The 19,292-nt window shown below is 39.8% G+C and overlaps 1 long non-coding RNA gene across 1 annotated transcript in view; it reads right to left on the bottom strand.

Moving 5' to 3' along the window:
* Positions 1-19,292, bottom strand: part of LOC144246053 (uncharacterized) — a 53,145-nt gene that overhangs the window by 25,243 nt on the left and 8,610 nt on the right. The window contains exon 2 of the long non-coding RNA XR_014954339.1: positions 1,670-18,960. This is a non-coding gene — a long non-coding RNA (uncharacterized LOC144246053). The remainder of the gene's footprint in view (positions 1-1,669; positions 18,961-19,292) is intronic.

The following is a 19,292-nucleotide window of genomic DNA, read 5'->3' as shown; positions in this document are numbered from 1 at the left end:
TCTTGTCTGTGTCTGTCTGACCACACAATTTGACACAAACTGCAACTGAGAGGGAAAGTAACTGCAAACATCCCAGTTACAGCAGGAAGATTAGGCAGGAGGCCAGCTGAGCAAAGAGAGAAGGCAGCAGAGCAGCCTCCTGGACCTGGTGCCAGAGGTTACTTGGTAAACAAAGTCCTTGTAGCTCTTCTCCCGCAGAAACGCTGCAAACAAGTTAAAGCAAGGAAAGGGAATTATTTCCACCAACTTCCACAAGTGTGTGCACCCCATAGTTCTTTGTCAGGTGCACATTAATTTTGAAAAAATAAAATTTAAGGAAGGATAAGTCTCAGAGCAAAGATATTCACCATAACTTCCCTAGTCTTTTTTAATATGTTAAACATAGGAGCTCTACTTTAATTTCAGTCCTGGGGAGAAGAAAAAACATAAAGAGGAAAAGAAAAAGAAAATACCTTGCCACGGTGCTTAACTATCATGGTCTAAAATAAAAGAAAATTGCTAAGTTCTTGTAAGACAAGTAACACTTCCATTTCCCGCATGAAAAAAACAGGGAGGGGAAAGAAATCCAAAGAGGGAAAGGATCAGGCATTCAGCCTAGCCTTCTGACACTGAGAATCAGTTCTTTTTGCTGTTTGCTGCATGTTCCTGAAAGTCAATGCAGATCCTGACTTCTTGCCTTAGATCTGTTTCAGGAGAGATTTTGCACCCATCAGGCAAAGTGTGCCAGCACTGGAGTGAGCAGTGTTAGCGGGTGTTAGCTGCAGCACTCTGATACATCCCTGAGAACTAGCAGATCATTAGGGATATATTCACAATAGCATGTGGGGGTCTTAGGTCCATGGCAGACAAAACTGAGGATGCTTTCAAGGAGGAATTAAAAAGACTTTAACAACTTTTAATAACTGTTCATTTAAATGTCCTTTGTCCATATGACTTCAGCACTACCTTTGAAATTTTAAAAAAAGTTTTGGTAAAGCAATTCTGTATGCTCTTCTGTTAAAAAAAAAAAACAAGACAAAAAAAAAAAAACAACCACCAAACCCATATAAAAAAAACTAAAAAAACCCCAAAAAAACCCCAAAAAAAACCAAAACCAAAACAACAACAACAAAAAAAACCACCACAAAACACCCAAACACACCCTTTCCTCAAAACTGAGGTATTTTTTCAAATGTGCTCTGGAAGAGAAATTAACAGGAAATATATATATCACAGTGCAATACCCACTACAACAAAATCTGAGTCTCTGCACTTTTGGGCAGTTATTGCCAATCCCTGAATTAGCCACAGTTTACACCTACTTGCACTGATACAAATGACAACACAAGAGCAAATAGATAGAAAACAAGTTTGCAAAGTCTAGCCTCAGCCAAACACGCATGGAATTATCCCACAGAACAAAATATCTATTTCACGATGTCTGATTTATTGTATACTACAATAACACTAGCAAGTTATGTGGACTTACATGTAAAAAATGACATATTTTATTTGGATTTGAAAGAGATATCATACTGACCAATATACATCATTGGAACACCCCTGCTCACATGCTACATTCTGAACACATTTTAAAATAAATTAGGGTTTGTTCTTTGGCACAGCTGTCACAGGACCTGCTTCCCCAGCAGCCACCTTGATGAAAAAAACAGTGAGAGTTCACACTCACCAAAGACTTGTCAGCACAAGGCATCTCAGTTGCTGGAGAGCACTTCCAATTCCCACAGGCAGGTATCTGTCCCGTGACACAGCTTCAAGGGCACACCACAGGCAGCTATGAAATTAAATATTAAGATCCCTGATGACACTGGCACACAACCTCAGCCGTTATTATTTGTAAATATGGCCGAACAACCCCAGGTTTTTGAAGAGAGAAGTGATACTGTGGCTTACTGTGAGTTTGTTGAAAAGCTCGAAGATCTGTGGTGCTTCCAGCCTTCCTTATCTATGCTGCTAAAAATGAGCTGACACAGATCTTGCTACACATCAATCACCCTGCTGGGATGTCAAGACACCACCAATATCATATCTGAGACTACTCCACTCATGAAAGGATTTGTGCTTAAGAACTCTAGATGTTTTCCTGATTATCAAGTTTCACTCCAGAGGTAACTGGAAATGTTTCATTTGAAATAAATTCCTAAGGGACAGTCTTATAGAGCATCTATTCAGCTTATCTACCTGTATCCACTCTGTGTAAAGAAGCTTATTCCTTAGCACTGCCAAGTGTGTGAAAGGAAAAGCCCCTGTCAGAATAGTCATCTATTTAAAATACACCATCAGTTTTGCACCAGTTTCTACATAGAATGTTTCCCACCCAAAATCTACCTACATAATAACCAGAACACCACTACTGTGGGGTCCCCCTCAAGTATTTTTACAAAGAACACATTAAGTTCCTAGTGAAGGATAAAAATTAATTTAAAATTCATGCCTTGTCTCTGATACGGGGAAAAAACCGAGTAAGTCTCTGCTGAAATACTGTTTTGTTTTAGGATGAACTACCTTAAATGTTCCAAGAAAAGGATGATATTTTTTTAAATTCTTAAACTCCAAACTCTGTTTTTAGAGATTTATCTTATACACCTGCTTCTCATTCCTAAAAATTATATATAGTACCTGATTTTTTACATAGATTCTCTGGCATCTCCCACTCCATATCCAACTCTATTTGCTGCCAAAGTTAAGAGGAACTTTAGAATGAAATTAATGTTAACACATATAACTTCAGAAAGCAGAATTTCACATTAATTTCAGCTGCTGTGTATAGAGCTAAAACAAGAGCAGCTGGTGCTCAGGAGGTTCTGATTTGGGAGTTGTGGATGCCAGAGGAAGGTGGACTGGACAGAGAAGGAAGTTTGTTTATATGACTGATGCCAATTTCTTGCCTATCAGGACCTGCTTTTCTGAAATTTCTTTACCAAGAAGTAGAATAATTTTGGTGTGGGTCCTCATAAAATGCAGTTCCTCAAAATTCCACATCAAGAGGCACAGTCTCTCCTCCTGTCCCTGCACTGGGGGCCAGGATCACTACCCAGAGCCCTGCTTCTCCTAAGCCAGGTGCAGTTCAGCCATGCCTGGGAGGAGGAAAGGCCAGGGTCTCTTTCAGGACATCTCAGGGCACACATAAAGTGTGCTCTGGGAAAGAAAAGCTGCCTGAATCATGAAGTGGACCAGTTTGGGCATTTATTTTGTTGTTATTAAAAACTAATGTGGGTAGTCATAGTCTTCATTTGCTAAGATTCAAGTACCGTGTATAGTCACCAGACACACACAAAACTCCAGGTCCCAGGCCCTCCTTGGTATTTAAACTTCATCCCTCTGAAGCCTAATGTTCCTATTCACAATCAGCATCTCTTCCCTGACCCAACCTGGCCAAAACAACCTGGTTTCTCTTTTTCCTCTTCCTCTGCTGTGCTGAACAATACATGCACCTCACTCAGTTTTGTCCCCTTCTCAGCTGTGTGACAGTCTGCACTAAATTTCTCCTTCCTGACTCTCAGCCTTCCTTGTCATCCTTTTTCTCCTTTAAAATCTTACCTTGGCGTTGGCCCCTACTTTTGGATTTATGTCTATTCTGAAAGGAAGACATATCCCATTTATTTTAGAAATATCCCATTTATTTTAACATGCAAGCTCAAACAGTCATAAGTTTGATCTAGGCTGCAACAAGCAGAATGTGGGCTCTTTTAATGCCCCCAGTCCTGAAAAAATCACTCTCTATGCTGCATTGCAGCCCAGCACATATATGAATTTCCCACCACCCTGGAATGGCTCCTCATCCTCCACTATCTCTTGTCCTGTCTGTGAAAGCTCTTCAAAGCTCTATCCTAGGTGTCATTTTCTGTATCTTATCCTCAGGGAGCCTCTCCTCTTCACACTGATATAACTATTACCTTTAGGTAAATGGCTCACAAATCTGCATCTCAATACCAAAGTGATCTCCCTCAGTTTAGCACTACACATTTAATAACACTTCTGATCTGCTGCCCTGGAAGGATGACTATTTGTTTAAAACTAAACTTTGCAGTTATTACTGAGCAGCTTGTCTTTTTCCTTTGATGTTATTTCCTTTTATGTTATATCCTCTTCTCCATTGCCATTAACAGCAAAATTCTTCCCATTTCTACGACTTCAATTTCCAATACCTACTTGAAATACCTACTTTTTCTACCTGCCAGTGCTAGAATATTTCCTGCCTTTCAAATTCTCCTCCTGTGGTGGGTTCAGTTCAATAAAAGAAATAAATTCAGACAATACACTTGTCCATCTTGATCTACTACAAGGATTTTCTTCCTCCACTCTTCATTGTTTCTGTCTTTTTGGACCAGTGATGAACAGAATGATACAAACACATTACACTCCCAGAACCTGTTGCACTTAGATATAGTAATCACTTCACAGAAACTTTAATTACATTAAAAAATAATGCAGCAGCAGTAATAAAAATTGTTACTCTATCTCCTCTCTGACTTCCCTTCCTGTACTGCTGAAGTTTCAATTGCTGCCCCATTATACCAAAGTTCTATGCTAAAGTTGGGTAAAAGCTCTCACTTGCTGACTTCTTGCAGGGCCAATGATCCTCAATGTGACATTTTAAAAAGCAACTTTGCCTTGTATTGAAAAATCTCCTCTTCAGATTTGTGCCTGACTCCCACTCCCGTTCCTAGATACAAGTTTTCACAAACCTTTTTGGACCCTTGATACAAATCGATCCAGTGTGCCCAGAAGAAAGGACAGAAAGAGGGACAGACAACAGAACTACAAACATGCCTATTTTTCCCTAGAATAAGAGAGAAGAAATTATTAATGTACAGATTTACACAACTTACTTACACTTGTAGTTCCTTCAGCTTATTTTCAGCTAAACTAATTACAATGGAAGAAGCAGCAATCATTGTATTGAACCCATCATCTTTATGTTTCAGATCTATTTTTCATGAGACTCAAAACAAAGGAAGGAGTGACATGAATGCCACTGATGCAGGATCCTCTGCCATTTAAGAAAGGGAAGACACACCTGTTTCCTCTCAGCATTCTCACCAATTTCTCCACATGCCAGAGCCACCATTTGTTAGGGGCTGCTGCTGCTCTGCCAACAGCAGTAAATCAGCAATGCCATGGGAAGCTTCCTAGCATAGAAGCTCAGCAGCGTGAAGCAGTTGGTACCCGTGCCAGGAAATTCTCCTGCCTCCAGGCCAACACAAGCTGCTGATCTGCAGCCTCTGTTCTCCACAACAGGACTGTCTGGCACGTTTCAGTCTCCAAGAATGTCAGGGTCTTCACCTAAACCAAGATTACAGACTGCACTTCTATGCCTGAGATGAGTTTTATTAATGTTCTAACATCCAGCAGTTGAATACATACAATTCTGCTTAGGCATAAATAGAGTTCCAAGTATAAGTAACATCTGAAAAAAGTAATCTATTTTCTTGCTATTTAGCCAAATGTCATTGACTTCCAGAGTTTATTAGATTTAGTGGCATCTTCCAAGAAAAAAGAAAATATCTCATTACCTATCTTGTAATTATTTTAATAGCTATTTGGGACAAATTTGCAAGAATTACAGCTTTTGTTTGGAAAATATTTTGCATATGGATTTTTTTTGTTTGTTCATCTTGACAGACAGATGTTCACTGTAGATCCTTTCCAGCTGGACTATTATATTCTGTTTTGTCTTTTATTTTAACACTCAAGAGAAGTATTGAAATGTGAACTCTGGATCTGGTCCTCCTCTAGTCTAGGGTTGCTCCCTGCAGCAATCCCCTAAAAATTCTCTTTCCTCAGAATAACAAGAAGTTGGCCTTTCTGTAAACTAGAGCTGGAGTACAAGAACTGAAGAAAAAAATTATTTTAAAGAATTATTTTTTAACTTCATGAGGTGGAGGATCCTCATTTAACAAAGCTGAAGAGTACAGCTGAATCAAAAACTGAAATATTTGCTTGTCTTTTCATGATAGGAGCATAGAAATAAAGGAAAATGCAATGGAACTAACATTTATGGAAGTTTGCTCTGTGAGGATAAGCACCTAAGAGTGCAAGCAAATATTAATACAGTGGTTGAATATACCTCTCTAACCCTGATGAGCAACAATACAAAACCAGGAAATGCTCTAGGCAATGTCTATGCAAAACCCAGATCAATTGCTTGTATCAGTTAAAAACCAGAGATACATTTAAATTAGTGCCAGTTTGTGAGCAGGCCTTTGATTGAATTCCATTTGCATTTCATAGAGAAAAACAAAGGCTTTCTGGACCTGATTCTCCATAGACTTGCACCCAGGTGGCTGCCTATACCCTTGCATTGCATAGCTTATCACTACAGAGTGGCTCAGTATCATAAGTATTTGCAGTTCCTTGTGTGACTGGAAATATATTCCTAAAATACATAATACTAGGAGGAAGGAAAGCTAGCATCCAGAAGCCAATCTGTGTATGTGCCATATTCTCCTCTTGCCTTTCCTTCTCCACTCCTCTCCTGGGACTGCAGCTAAGCTGCTTCGGGCTGGACATGCCAAAAGGAGCAGACTTACTGCAACCATCACATCTAAACTCATGGCCTGAATTTTCTATTTCCCATAGAGTACAACTGTTCTAAAACTACCTGAACTGCACTTAATTTGCTCATCTTTCATCCTGCCAGTATTATACCTTGAAAGGCTCAGGGGTTTTCAAGTAAATTTCAAGTGGCCTTTCCCCCTTTTCATGCATTAAAGGCTGCCCCTTATTTCTCCTCTTTACTTTTCTCTCACCTGCTTGTGAACAATCACTCCAGCCTCAGCCAAGCACACAGAAACGAGCCCTGAGCCAAGGCATATTTGCCTTGGGTCAGGCAAACAGGGTCTGTGTGGCCACCCTTGGCCTGGGGCAGGATGAAAGGCTATCCCGGCCCCATCACGGTTTGGTGACACCCCAGTCAACCCTCCCTTCCTTTGGGAGCAATTACAGAGAGTCACCCAAAACTGGCTACAGATAAACCTGTTTCCATGAGCTGAGAGAGGCTGCTTTCTCACTGCTATTGCCAGCCAGGGGCTGTGTACAAGTCACGAACGGGACAGGACTGCTGTGGAACACGTCTCGAGCTGTTTATTTCTTTAGCATCAGTCTCATTACATGGTTATGACAATGGGAAGATGCCAGCAGCACATCCAGGCAACAGACCAAGAACTTAATATTACAACTTACTTTATAATGTTTTTGACCAATCACACAAAGCAAAAATATATTGACAGTAGTTCTATCCAATCACTATAAATACAAGTACCTTTGGTTAAAACAATGCTTGCTTATTTCGAATGCAATACTTGCTTGTAAGCCTCAAGATACAGTGCACAGAGCTCCATTATTAAGCTTAGAACTTCCTAATATCTCACCAGAGATACTTTTCTGCAACTTAGGGAGTTATTCTACCCAAGTGTTAATATACAGACCATTGTTCTATTTGTCCTTTCTTTCTACTTCTTGTATAATTTTATTGCTGACAAATCTTATAGCTACTGCTTAGTTCTAATCACCATCCTGCTGTCTCTGAGGCCTGCCTTTTGCAACATGCCCAAAACCCTCTGACTTTAAGGAATCCCACACACTGCCAGCACTCAGAACCAGTTTTCTGCTGTCACTTTCCCTGGTGGGAGCCCAGGGTGCTGTCACAGAGGGAAATCACCCAGAACTTTCTCTGGGTGTAAGACTTGGCTTCCTGGCAGCTAATCCAGACTAGGCAGTAGTTCATGAGTGGTTTTTATCTTAAATAAAGAATGGGAGCAATTATACTTGTGTGTTTTCACTTTTGCTCTGTTAAGGAGTAATTTCAACTTTCTTTCATGGTCTCCTTGCCAACTCTGCACACTGCGCAACAGTTAATCCAAATCCTCCTAAAGACATCAGCTGGTGGCTGAATTCAATGGAAAAGTAATTTAAAGAATGGATGAAGTTTATAGAGACAACAGCTGCCCAGACAGTAAAGGTAGAAATGAACATGCTTTTAATGGCAGTGGAATAAATCTGTTTTAGTAAAACATGGCTGCCAAGCCTTCCTGTCAGTCTACACAAAAACATGAAGCAGCCCTGAGCCCCGCTCCTCTGTGTAGGATGTCCTCTCATCATTCATTGCAAGGTTCATTGCAAGCTACTCCTGGCTCCAGCTTGGAGAATGTAGCTGTCAAGTGCAAAGAGAGAAAGCAAAGTGGAATTTGCTTATCCAAGTCATTTTCCAGCCTATAGCCAAAAGACAGCATCTGGTATCATCCAGTATGCTGTGGGACAAAGGCAAGAGCTCCACATGATGTATTGTAGAGTTCCACACAGCACATTTCACTCTAGTCTAACCAGAAGGAGAGGGACTGGGTCTTAAACTGGACAGGAGGCTGAAGCCTTCTTTTGATCAAAAGAAAAGTGTCTATCATATCAAATCATTCATTTCTTCCTCTCACATTAGAAACCACCTTAAAAGCCTCAGTCTTATAGCTTAAATCCTTTGACTCAAACCTAGCTTGTCACCCGCATCCTTGCCATAGGAGAAATGTGCAACCTTGACTGAAGCTGTCCAAGGAAGAGCTGGGCATTGGTAAGGAATTGGAAAGCCCATTCTTCACCACTGGAGATGAGGACATCAGGCAAGTGTGGGAGCTCTGCCACCTCTGTGGCATGGGGCCAAAACTTACACCTTCTCTCCTGAACCAAAACAGAAAGCAACTCACACATTATGGATGAGTGATGGGGAGGAGAAAAGTCTATTAAAATTGCTGATGTTGTTGCCTTGTCTGTGTGATGAATACACTACAAGTCTGGAGATGGGGAAAAAGTGGTTCTGATGATCAGTTACTTGAGTGTTTGGTGTAAACCCTTCTGAGAAGAGGAAAAAAGCTCTATCACATCACAACATCAAATGGAGTATCACTTAAGAACACCTACCTCATGTTAAGGAAACCAAAAAAGGTATATTAAAATTAAACCAAAAGATTATAAAGATTAATCTCAAAACACTCTTTAGCCATTTTCTCTTATTTTTTTTATTTCAAGCCCAATAACCTTCTTTGAAAGAAAAATTAACTTATGGTTCCTGTACCATCACTAGAATCATGGGGGAAAATATGGAAAAATAAAAGAAGAGAAATAATTTCAAAATCTCATCTTATTCATTGATTGCAAAATGGTCTTAGAAACTGGATAGGCCACTCCTCATTTATACAACTACATCTTTAATTGGTAGTAATACTGCCAGTATTTACCAATGCTAGGCTTTTTCAAGTTGTTTAAAGGTTAGGGGTCAGGTAATACACTTATTGCATTTACAAATAAAACTTTCAGCCATATTGTCAAATATACAGGATAAATTCCTAGTTTCTGTAATTCTCCGCCCCCGCCCCCCAAAAAAAAAAAAAAAAAAAAAAAGCATACTCCTCTTTTCTTTCAAACTGCTTCATTGTCCAGGTTATCATTTGGTAAATAGGCTCTAAATTTGTAGAAACCATTAAATAAAAATTGCTAGTATGTAACTCTGTCATAATTTATATAAAAAAACATGGCTATTTATACAGCAATTTATATGCCCAGCAGGCAAATTCAAAGATAAAATGATCACCTATGCACAATAAAAATAATCTGGATTTAAGATTAGAAGAGAGCAAGGGTCACCACATTTTTCATTGCTGTAAAACAGGGATGTTATTTTTGTCCCTTGAAATATAAATTAGCTTAGTAGGCCCAACATGTGAAATACCTTCTGGACAGAACTGACTTCACGAAAAGATAGATGGATGGAACCACTGAGTTCATAATCATACACCCACTTTTGACTCCTCTCCATAGCATGTTCTACTTAGGAAAAGAATGCAAACTGCAAATTAAACCCTCACTTATCCTCAGCAACCTGATAGCCTGGCCCGAGAAATACCGCCAAGTCTGGCAGCCGGGACAGCGCTGTGCGCATCGCATGGAGGTGTGAGGAACGCAGCCCACCCCGGCTCATCCCACAGGGCACAGCTGCAGGGGGAACTGTACACAAAGAGGGGAAACAAGGGGCTTGGAGGGGAGGAGGTGAGAAGGGGCTTAAAGCAAAAACTGGAGATACTTTGGTTTCCTTCATATCCTGCTGCTATTTCAGCTGAGCATTTTTCATCGCCAGCTTATATGAAAAGCATTTTTTTACCAAAATAGTTTTCAGATGACGGAACGAATCTCTTGATTGATGAAATTAAAAACTGGTTGTGCAACTGAGTCTTTTCAAGCATTCTTCATCACCATCCTTTAAACCTGCCCTTTTTGCATTTTCAGTTTACAGCACTTTTGCACAGGGACATAATGAGCTGGAGGGGAAGGTGTTCTATCAATGAAGTTCCAATGAAGTTTCTTCCAAGCACTTTCACCCTCCTTATCTTTGTTTAATTCTTCAACTTACATAGCCCCAAATATTCTCACTGCCTTCATGCCACTTCGTTTCTGTGTGGAACATCAAAACCCTGGATACCTTGACCAAAATTCTTTCCTTTAGACCTTTGGCTTCAACTTTATCAGGAGCAGCAGGTCCCTGAACCTGACAGGGAACTTTCCTAGCCTAGAAACACTGTCTGAATAATTAATATTTCTCTCCTCTTTCTATGGTCCCTTTCCACTCTATGTTATTCCCATGATATACAGGTGTACGTGTTCCTTCTCAAATTTACAATAAAATGAAAGGATCATCCCAAGCTTTCCATGTATTTACAAGGGTGTTAAATATCATTCTTCAAAACTGAGAAGTTACAAAGAACTGAGATGCTGTATGAGCAAGTTTCTAAATCTAGGTCCAAATTTGAACCTTGCCAGGAGCCATCTGGCTGAAGAACACTGCAGGGAAGGCAAGGAGCAATTCCACCACCACGGGGCACAACTGCTCTAGCAAAACCACAAGAAGACACAGCTTGACAGGCAAAAATGCTGTTCTGCTGGAAGAATGTTTCTTTTCAGGAAACACCTGTCAGTAAATTAATTATTCTGCCTTTGTACAAGCATTTCAATTGCAAGGAATGAGGCAGCAGGTCTCCTGCCACAGCAGATCATGGCAGCTGCCTCCACTGCTGTCCTGTACGAAGCACAGCTTAGGGAGGAATGAGTTTGGATGGAAAAACAACAGTCTGAGCAGCACTGTTTGAAAGCATAAGTGTTTTGTTTAACTATAACATAAGTTGCTTGCCTTTTTCAGCTGCTCACATCCTTTGCTTAGAGAAACCACGGCCAGCTGCTCCATAGTGGATCTTACAAAGGCACCAGAAGGCAAACTTTTGGAAGATACCACTCTAAAGTCAAAGAAAAAACATAATCAGAATTTTACTGATGACTTATGAAAGAAATAAAAATGTCTCCAATTCAACAGTTTTCCAGCACTTGAGTATTCAATTTCTAGAGTAGCATTTATCTCTTAAAAAAAAAAATTCTTAGTATCACAGTACTCATATATTTGTGTAAGATATTTTATGCTATAGGCAGAGTAATCTATGCTCCTGATCTGCTGAGGGTGATTGAGACATCTCTATAGAAATCATACGAAAAGTTTTAATCAACTAATACTCCTTTATCTTATTTCATACATCTGGTAGTCTTGATTCAACAGGCAAATTCAGACGAATGGAAGAGCTGCAGTAAACCAAGTCAATATTTGCAGGATTGTTGTAAAAATAGGGTACAAACAAACATACAGATGTAAAAAAAAAAAAATAGGGAAGTTTTAAAACAGTAGCAAGATAGCAAAAGCCAAGAACAAGATTTCCTTATTTCAATTACTTTTAAGAGCCTCAGAATGTGCACGTGAAGCATAAATTATCAAAACCAAAAGTCAAGGTATTTCTCATCCTAACCCAAAGAATAATGTCCTTGAATAATCATGCTGTAGTACAGTCAGTCATGAAAACCACTTGTTCATATGTTGGGAAAAATTAATCAGACTCTCTACATATTCTGGAATAGAGGCTTCTTTTAATTGAAAGATTTGATTACTTTGGATTTTAGCCTTTCAGATGTCTTTTCAAAATGTAGATCAGTTTTCCTTTTTCTAGAGACTAGTATGCTTTTGCTTCAACAAGCAGAAAAAACATAGTGAGAGAAGAATTACACTAAAGGCACAACACCATATTACTGGGCTTTATTCTCAAGTGACACAAATGAGCACTGATCCATTGATGCTGATGAGTTACACACTCCTACAACACTTAAAGATCTGGCTTCTTTTCTTGCTGCCTTCTTGCTGTCACTTTTTGAATCAGTTTTGTTTTGGGTCTTCCTTTCCCTCCTCCCCGCAACTAAACTGCCTAAATATTCAACTATGACCAAGCGTGTAAGAAAGTCAACTTTTTTATTTTATATCCTCAGGTTTTCTTTTGAGCTGTTAACTATTACAGCCCAGTGGAAACAGCAGGCAAAAGTCTTCACAGTCCTATTGGTTCTGTAGTTTATTCTTTAGCCTTTCAGTCTGAGAAAGATGATATGAAAATATTACATGAGTTAATACTCAAACCCAAGAACAAATCAAAGATAGCAAATACATCACTAAATCTTAGATGATGTTCTAGTGATATAGTTAGGAACGAGAATATCCTAAAATACACTAAGCTTCCCCTTGAAGATGGGACAAATCTGTTTATTCCTCCCTTTGCTGTTTTTGGAGCATCATCTTTTCACTTGGAAGAAAGCAGATTCTTTTTCTTACTTGAGATCCTTCACGAATTACAGGAAAAGGTTCCCACATTAGTTAGATGTGCTTTTCTTGAGATCAGCCTGCAAAGTGGAAAATCTGCCTGACTATATGTTAAAGACATTTTGAACCTTGCTTCCTTCCCCTTGCTCCAGTACCTAGGTCAGAACAGATTAAATGTTTGGAACTCCATAGCTAAATCCTCGTCTTCTACACTGTGTAAAGTTTCCTTCAGGTCTTAGTAGCTTTCAAACTCCATTCCTGGTAAAGGAGAGGTCCAGAAAGTGTTATCTAGGTTGGTAACACAAAATAGCATGAGCTAATACTCTGTGGACAGTGCATCTGCAAGGTGTATGAACCAAATGCACATGGGAGAGATGTAGATGAAACAGAGCTGAAACCAGAGTCAGTGGAAGGAATTAGATTTATATGCCCAGACAAAGCCCTCTGCACTTCAATGAAAGCTTCTCCCACAGTGTCTGCTCTGCCTCTGAAGACATCTCAAACACTGTCTGAAACCTGCTGGAAAACTGGCTCTCAAACACAGCCTTAGCACAAACTGATTCAAGTCTTTGCTACCATGATCTATTCATGTATATCAAACTGTGCACCCCTGTGAACAGAGGACAAATACCTAAACATTCTTATAGTAATAATTAATTGCTAAATTGAGGTAGGGGTATTTTTTTCTCTGAAGTCTGTGTTGCTTTCTAGGATTACTGAAACTAAATTTCCCTTGACACCACTCAAAAGATATCCCAACACCACAACCCCATGTAGGAGAAGCAGAGGATTTAAGATTATAGGATTAGGATGTTTTTACTGTTCTAATTCCTTCTTCATCAGTAACATATATATATGGAGATTCACCACAAACTATTCGCTGTCCTAGTTAAAAACAGGGGTTTCACTCCTTTTTCACAGCAGGGAGGTGTTCACACTGTTGGTGATACTAACAGGCTCTCTTGTTAGGGAAACCAAGAACAGGATAAGCAAAAGGTCTGAGACACTGACCTCTATAGTTTTCTTTTAGTCTCTTTGGATTAGAAATAAAGCAAAACAAAACAAAAAACCACTAAATTGGACAGCAGCTGTATTACATACAGAAAGGGGACTCCTCTGTATGGAAGTTCTGAGCATGCAAGGTTTTATTCTTCTTCATCTTCAACAGACATCACACAAAAAATGTTGAGATTTATAAGAGAAATGGGCATTTTAGGAAAATTGCCCAGATGCTTATAAATAAACCAGTGTTATCTGCAGTATTTTTTAAATTTTCAACCATGCAATGTCTTATAGTAGGCAAAAGTCCCAGACATGGTTATTCCATAATTTTCTTAGCTAATAAATATATATTGCATATAATATATAATTTATTATATATAAATCATATATCTATTTAAAAATCTGCCGAATTTTCAAATTCAAAACCAATATTCAAAGACAATGTAACTTAGAAGCTTAAGAGGACTAAGGAATACTCTGAAGTACGAGACAATTTGCATTGTGGCAGTTGATGTCCAAGGATGCCCACTTAAAAGCAATATAAAGTTTTGGTCAGTATTTTTTTTCTTCCAGTAGCTGGGAAACAAAGCACAAAACAAATGACAAGTAAACATTCAGCCACAGGAAGCCATTAACAACAGTGGGCACCAATTAGGGCCCAGCAGGTATCCTTTACACCGCCTGGTGCTCTAGCTCCTCCTCAAATACTTTGGCATAACACTCACAAACTCAGGCTTAGGAAACAACAGGCTGTTTCATTTACTCTGCAATTTGTAGCCACATATTCCTGCTGATAGGCCCATAAACCTGTTTGTAGTCTTCTTCTGTTTCCCTTCAAGTTTGTGTCATTAGAAACTACAATTACTGTCTGTCCAAAGAGAATACTCTTCAGGAAAGAAAATAAAATTGAGATACTGTGATCCTTTTCCTCTTTGTCTCTCTCTCACTCCTTTTCAACTTCACTCTTGGAGGAGAATGCATAACACAATGGCTGATGTCAGGCAAATGAGCTCACTGAGAAAAATATGTGTGAATTCTCAGATTTTTGCAACAAGGACATTATTTTTTGAAATCACAAATTTTCCAGTTGAATAGAGGGAAAAGCACATTGTTCTCAAAAGTAAGACAAAGTTTAAGAACTAAAAAGAGTAAATAATTTATACTACTTCAGCCAAAAGCATTGTACAAAATATATACAGTCTGAAATCCTTATATCAACTGTAAAATATTTTGCATCTCCTATCAAAAAACCTCAATAAATTACCCAGGCCTTTTAAAGTCACTCACAGATTGTGCCTTACTTCTTCCCTTAGCAAGCACAGAGTCTTACTGAAATGTGACACAAAATAAAATTCTCACCTTTACACTGAGATTGTAAACTAGAAAATAACAAAGCAGGTTACAATCTGCCAAACCAAGATTTTACCAGCTTGTCACAGTTTTTCTGAAATGAAAAAGTACTTTCATGGCATTATAGCACTGCAAAAAGGAGAGGAAAGTCAGAGTCCAGCCCAGGCAACAGAGAGATCTTAGTGTTGTGATATAAAACAATATGGGTGAAACAACACACTCAACACCACTAGATCAGCCTTTGTCTTACAACATCCACAGCCAGGGTGCTCTCCTGTGCCATACCTGTCACCACTGCCAAATGCAAATTAACCAAAACTTCACCAGCTGAAGTTTGAGAGTTTCTTGATGCTTTTGGCATCACAAGACAATGAGGAAAGCAGATCAAAATTGTGCTAATTCCAAGCTCTCCATGTTTCTCTTTCATTTTCTTCACTTTTAATCATTTTCCACTTTTTTTTGTAGTTTCAAAAAACAAATCAAAGCAAATATCAGCAAATGAGTAATTTACTTTCCACTTACACTAAATGTTAAATCCCCACTGTCTTTTTGCAAAGGTGTGCTCAGTTTCCTAGCTCTTTGCTCTCTCCATTGCCTCTGCTGACAGATCTCACTGAAGGTCCCAATTCCTGCTCCTGCAGCATGACAGAGCTGTGCAGCCTCTGCATGCAACAGCCCCACAACCAGCACTGAAAATCATCTCTGACAGAGGGATAAACTCTACAACAGAATGCCCAAAACACCTATCCAATGAGTTTTGAGGCAAAACCAGATATATACCTTGAGCCTTGTGTCATGTGTCTCGGTACTGCCATACAGATATGTGGTATAGAAGTGTCCTTATCATGCCCATAGATTGGCAGCATAGAATCCAGAAAGATCACTGACAAACCAGCCACAGTCCCTGTGTGTGCCCAGAGCTCACCTGTCTGGTGCCCATGTCAAGAGAAGTGTCTGGGAACCACTGAGGGCTGCAGCAGTCCTGGCTCCTCACTGCTGCTGCTCGGCAGCTCAGCACTTCAAGGAGCCTATGTGGCCACCAAAGTAGAGAAATTCAGTGCCTGTCTGGCTCCTCTTGGCTCAGAAGGCAACCAAGTGCTGAAGTTCCACACCACTGTTTCCTGGCACACTGGGCCAGGAGCTCTGTGTGACAGAAGTGAATGAAACAATCCAGGCACTGATACTCCCCAGCAATACAGGAAAACAACATGTGAGGAACGTGAGTACACCTGAGTACAGGGAGGCAAACCAGCCTGCCCATTTGCACAGATCTAGACTTAGCAAAGAACTGGACTGAGTGGGCTCTGCTTGTGTGCTGCTCCATGAGTACATGTGAACTCCAATCTTCCTCCACAGCTAAAATACTATTACTAATGTGGACATTTACAGAACTTTCAGAATGAAGTTTATTTGTTCCATTTGAGGTTAGTCCAGACTGGCCTTTCCCAGTACCACACTGATTGGGGAGTTTCACCCATTACAAAGAAAGCTTCCCTGTTCCTCTCTGGGAAGGGAGCAGCTGTGCCTGTGTGACTTACCTGCATGCACACACTTCAGTTTTGTCTCGATAATTCTCAGAAATTTGGGACAGAAAATAACACAACTAAGTACTGATCATCTAAGTGCACACAAATCCATACACAAAATGCCAACTAATAACAAAGGTGTTATATATATAAGATCAATCCTTTCAGCACTAAGAATATATCTTTGAAAGCTACATCTTATACTCTAAGGCCAAAAGAGGCAGTGCCCTTGCTCTACAGCCACCTAGAATTCAGGTGGATTGTCCAAACCAGTCATCTAGACTCCTTCTGTAGTCAAGCAAGAGAGATAAGTGTCTCCATGTTGCCATTTATCCCATTCTAGGATAGGTGAGTAAAACAGGTGAGATGAATCCCTAGCATGGTATCTGCTGGGGGAGGGTAAGGAATTACTTCCTAGATTACTCCCTTAGGAGAGATACTTAACTTTTAGCAGCCAATGCTGAGAGGAATTCCATGCTACAAGATTAGGGAGAATTATAAAGATTCACACACTTGTGAAAATTCCCATTATATTGGGCTTACAAAGAAAGTAAAAATTTAAATTTCCCATGTAAAAAAAACCATCTTACACTCTCATTCAAACTGTAGATCACTATGTCTGTTATAGTCAGAGATCTGTGGAAGTTTCATGTGTTTTCGTAAAGAAATAATGCTGTTCTATTTTCCCAAGAAAATGAAGTTCACATTTTGAATGTTAAGAAATTGTCTGTTGCAAACCTGTTAGCCATTTAAATATGACAGAGATACACAAAAAAAACTTGAAACATTTAGTGGGAGCACATTACCAAGTAAAGAACAAATCTGTCAGTGCTGCCAAAGAGGAGAGGTGGGAACATGCCATCACTCCTGAGATCAGAAATGAAACTTAACCCAAAGAAGGAACTTGCTTAGCTCACTGCTTCCATTCACCTGACACTGCAGTGGCAGTCAGAGACAAGAGTTTTTCCACATCTGCTGTTCTTCAGGAGTTCCAGGTTCTGTTCAGGTTTTGCACAGCATCCATGCAAACAGTAAGAACAGCTCCCATCAGCAGGATCCCTCAATGGTGTCTCCTGCACTACTGCATCCAGTGGCACCGTTTCTTCTCCATGCCAGCTAAGTGTGTCTTAGCATTTACTGCCTATAAATGCAGGTCATTCCACACAGGCAAATATCTCAGAACAAAAACCTGCTCAGCATAACTGGGCACAGTTTACAAGTTCTTTTAAACCACTAATAGTTACATTAAATAGAGGGAAATATTTAATATTTTGATAAGATTCACACCTGGCATTCTTGCAAGGCTAGTTCTTAAAGAAATTGAAAAATTCAGGCTCGTACTAGTAATATATATCATCTTCAGTCAGTTTCTCCCTGCATGGAAAAAACAATGTGGTACTTCACATGTCCTGAATAAATTAAACTTAGAAATAGGTTGAGAAAGGGGCAGACATTGCATTTACTGTTTTTCTCTCTTCCTTCTCTACTATCCTTTAGGATTTTCCCTTCTCATGTCAATTATTTACAAAGTGGGGAGAAAGCATAAAGACATTATTAAATTACATTATGATTAAAAGTGGCTCTAAATTCTAGAAGTCTGAGCCCCATGCCAGCAAGCAAGTTAAACATAGATATGAGATCTGCCTTTCTCTGCATTTCTGTGGCCAGCATCTTGAAAAGATTCACAGATATCTACTAGCTCTGTATTATATTCAAGTGTTGAAAAGCAGCTGTCACAGTCACAACTGAAACACCACCCTACACACAGTGATTCACATCTTATGTTCCTTCAATGCTGTCAACCCTGTCATGCTAACAATCCCATGGAAATTCAAAATGGTGAGGAGGGGAGCAAAAGCTTTCATTTCCCATTTACTTTACAAGCATTTCACCTGTCTTGTGCTGGAGTCTGGTGCTGCATTCCAGTCATGCAAGCACCGGGAAGGCTGGGGAGGTGTGAAAGGACAGTAAAACAGAAGCACCAGGAGACACCAGGGAGATCATCAGGTCACACAGCAGAGTTTTACAGACCCAGTCTGTAACCATGCCAGCTCACAGACTGCCAAAGCCTGCCCTTCTGCAGGAGGGAGAGGAGCAAAGCAGTGGCTCTACGGGATACACCCGCTCGCTTCCACTCTCCGTAACCCATCTCGTACGCCCATTCCCACACGGAGCAGCTGAGAGATTTGAGTTCACAAAGGTGCTGAATTTGAAGCATTAAAACATCTCTTTTGGTGCATTGCTTCACTGCAGAAGTACTTTAGGGGGGTTTTCTTCTACTACCTGCTACGTCCAACAGAGAAACAGATGCGGGTGCTCCATAAGATGAGAATCCAGCTCTCAGTTTCTCCTGCAGTCACTTTCCCCCTCTTCCTCTTCAGTATTCTCCAAATTCTTTTCTTCTGAAGAAAGCATCTGAGAAAAAATCCAAAATTACCATCCTTTAGTCCTACACATTTTCATTTTTTAATGGTCTATCATAACCAAGCCTGCAGTCTTTAGGATATTTTTATTTTTTTGTTCAAAACAGATAGCTGTTGAGATTAAAAATGAGTTATTATCTGGTAATATACCAATGAATTGCATACTCAAGCTAAAGATTTTAAGTTTTACAGACTTCATCAGTACAAATTACTCCAGAGGGCCAGGAGTTTCACACCTCATACGATGCATTACGGACACACTGAGATTAATGAAATGATTGGAATCTGGGAGCACATCCCTGTCCACATCTGCATTAGCACAGC

The sequence above is a fragment of the Lonchura striata genome, chromosome 3 (genome assembly GCF_050655825.1).
Source record: "Lonchura striata isolate lonStrDom1 chromosome 3, ASM5065582v1, whole genome shotgun sequence".
NCBI lineage: Eukaryota > Metazoa > Chordata > Aves > Passeriformes > Estrildidae > Lonchura > Lonchura striata.
This window is presented reverse-complemented; position numbering and strand designations above follow the sequence as displayed.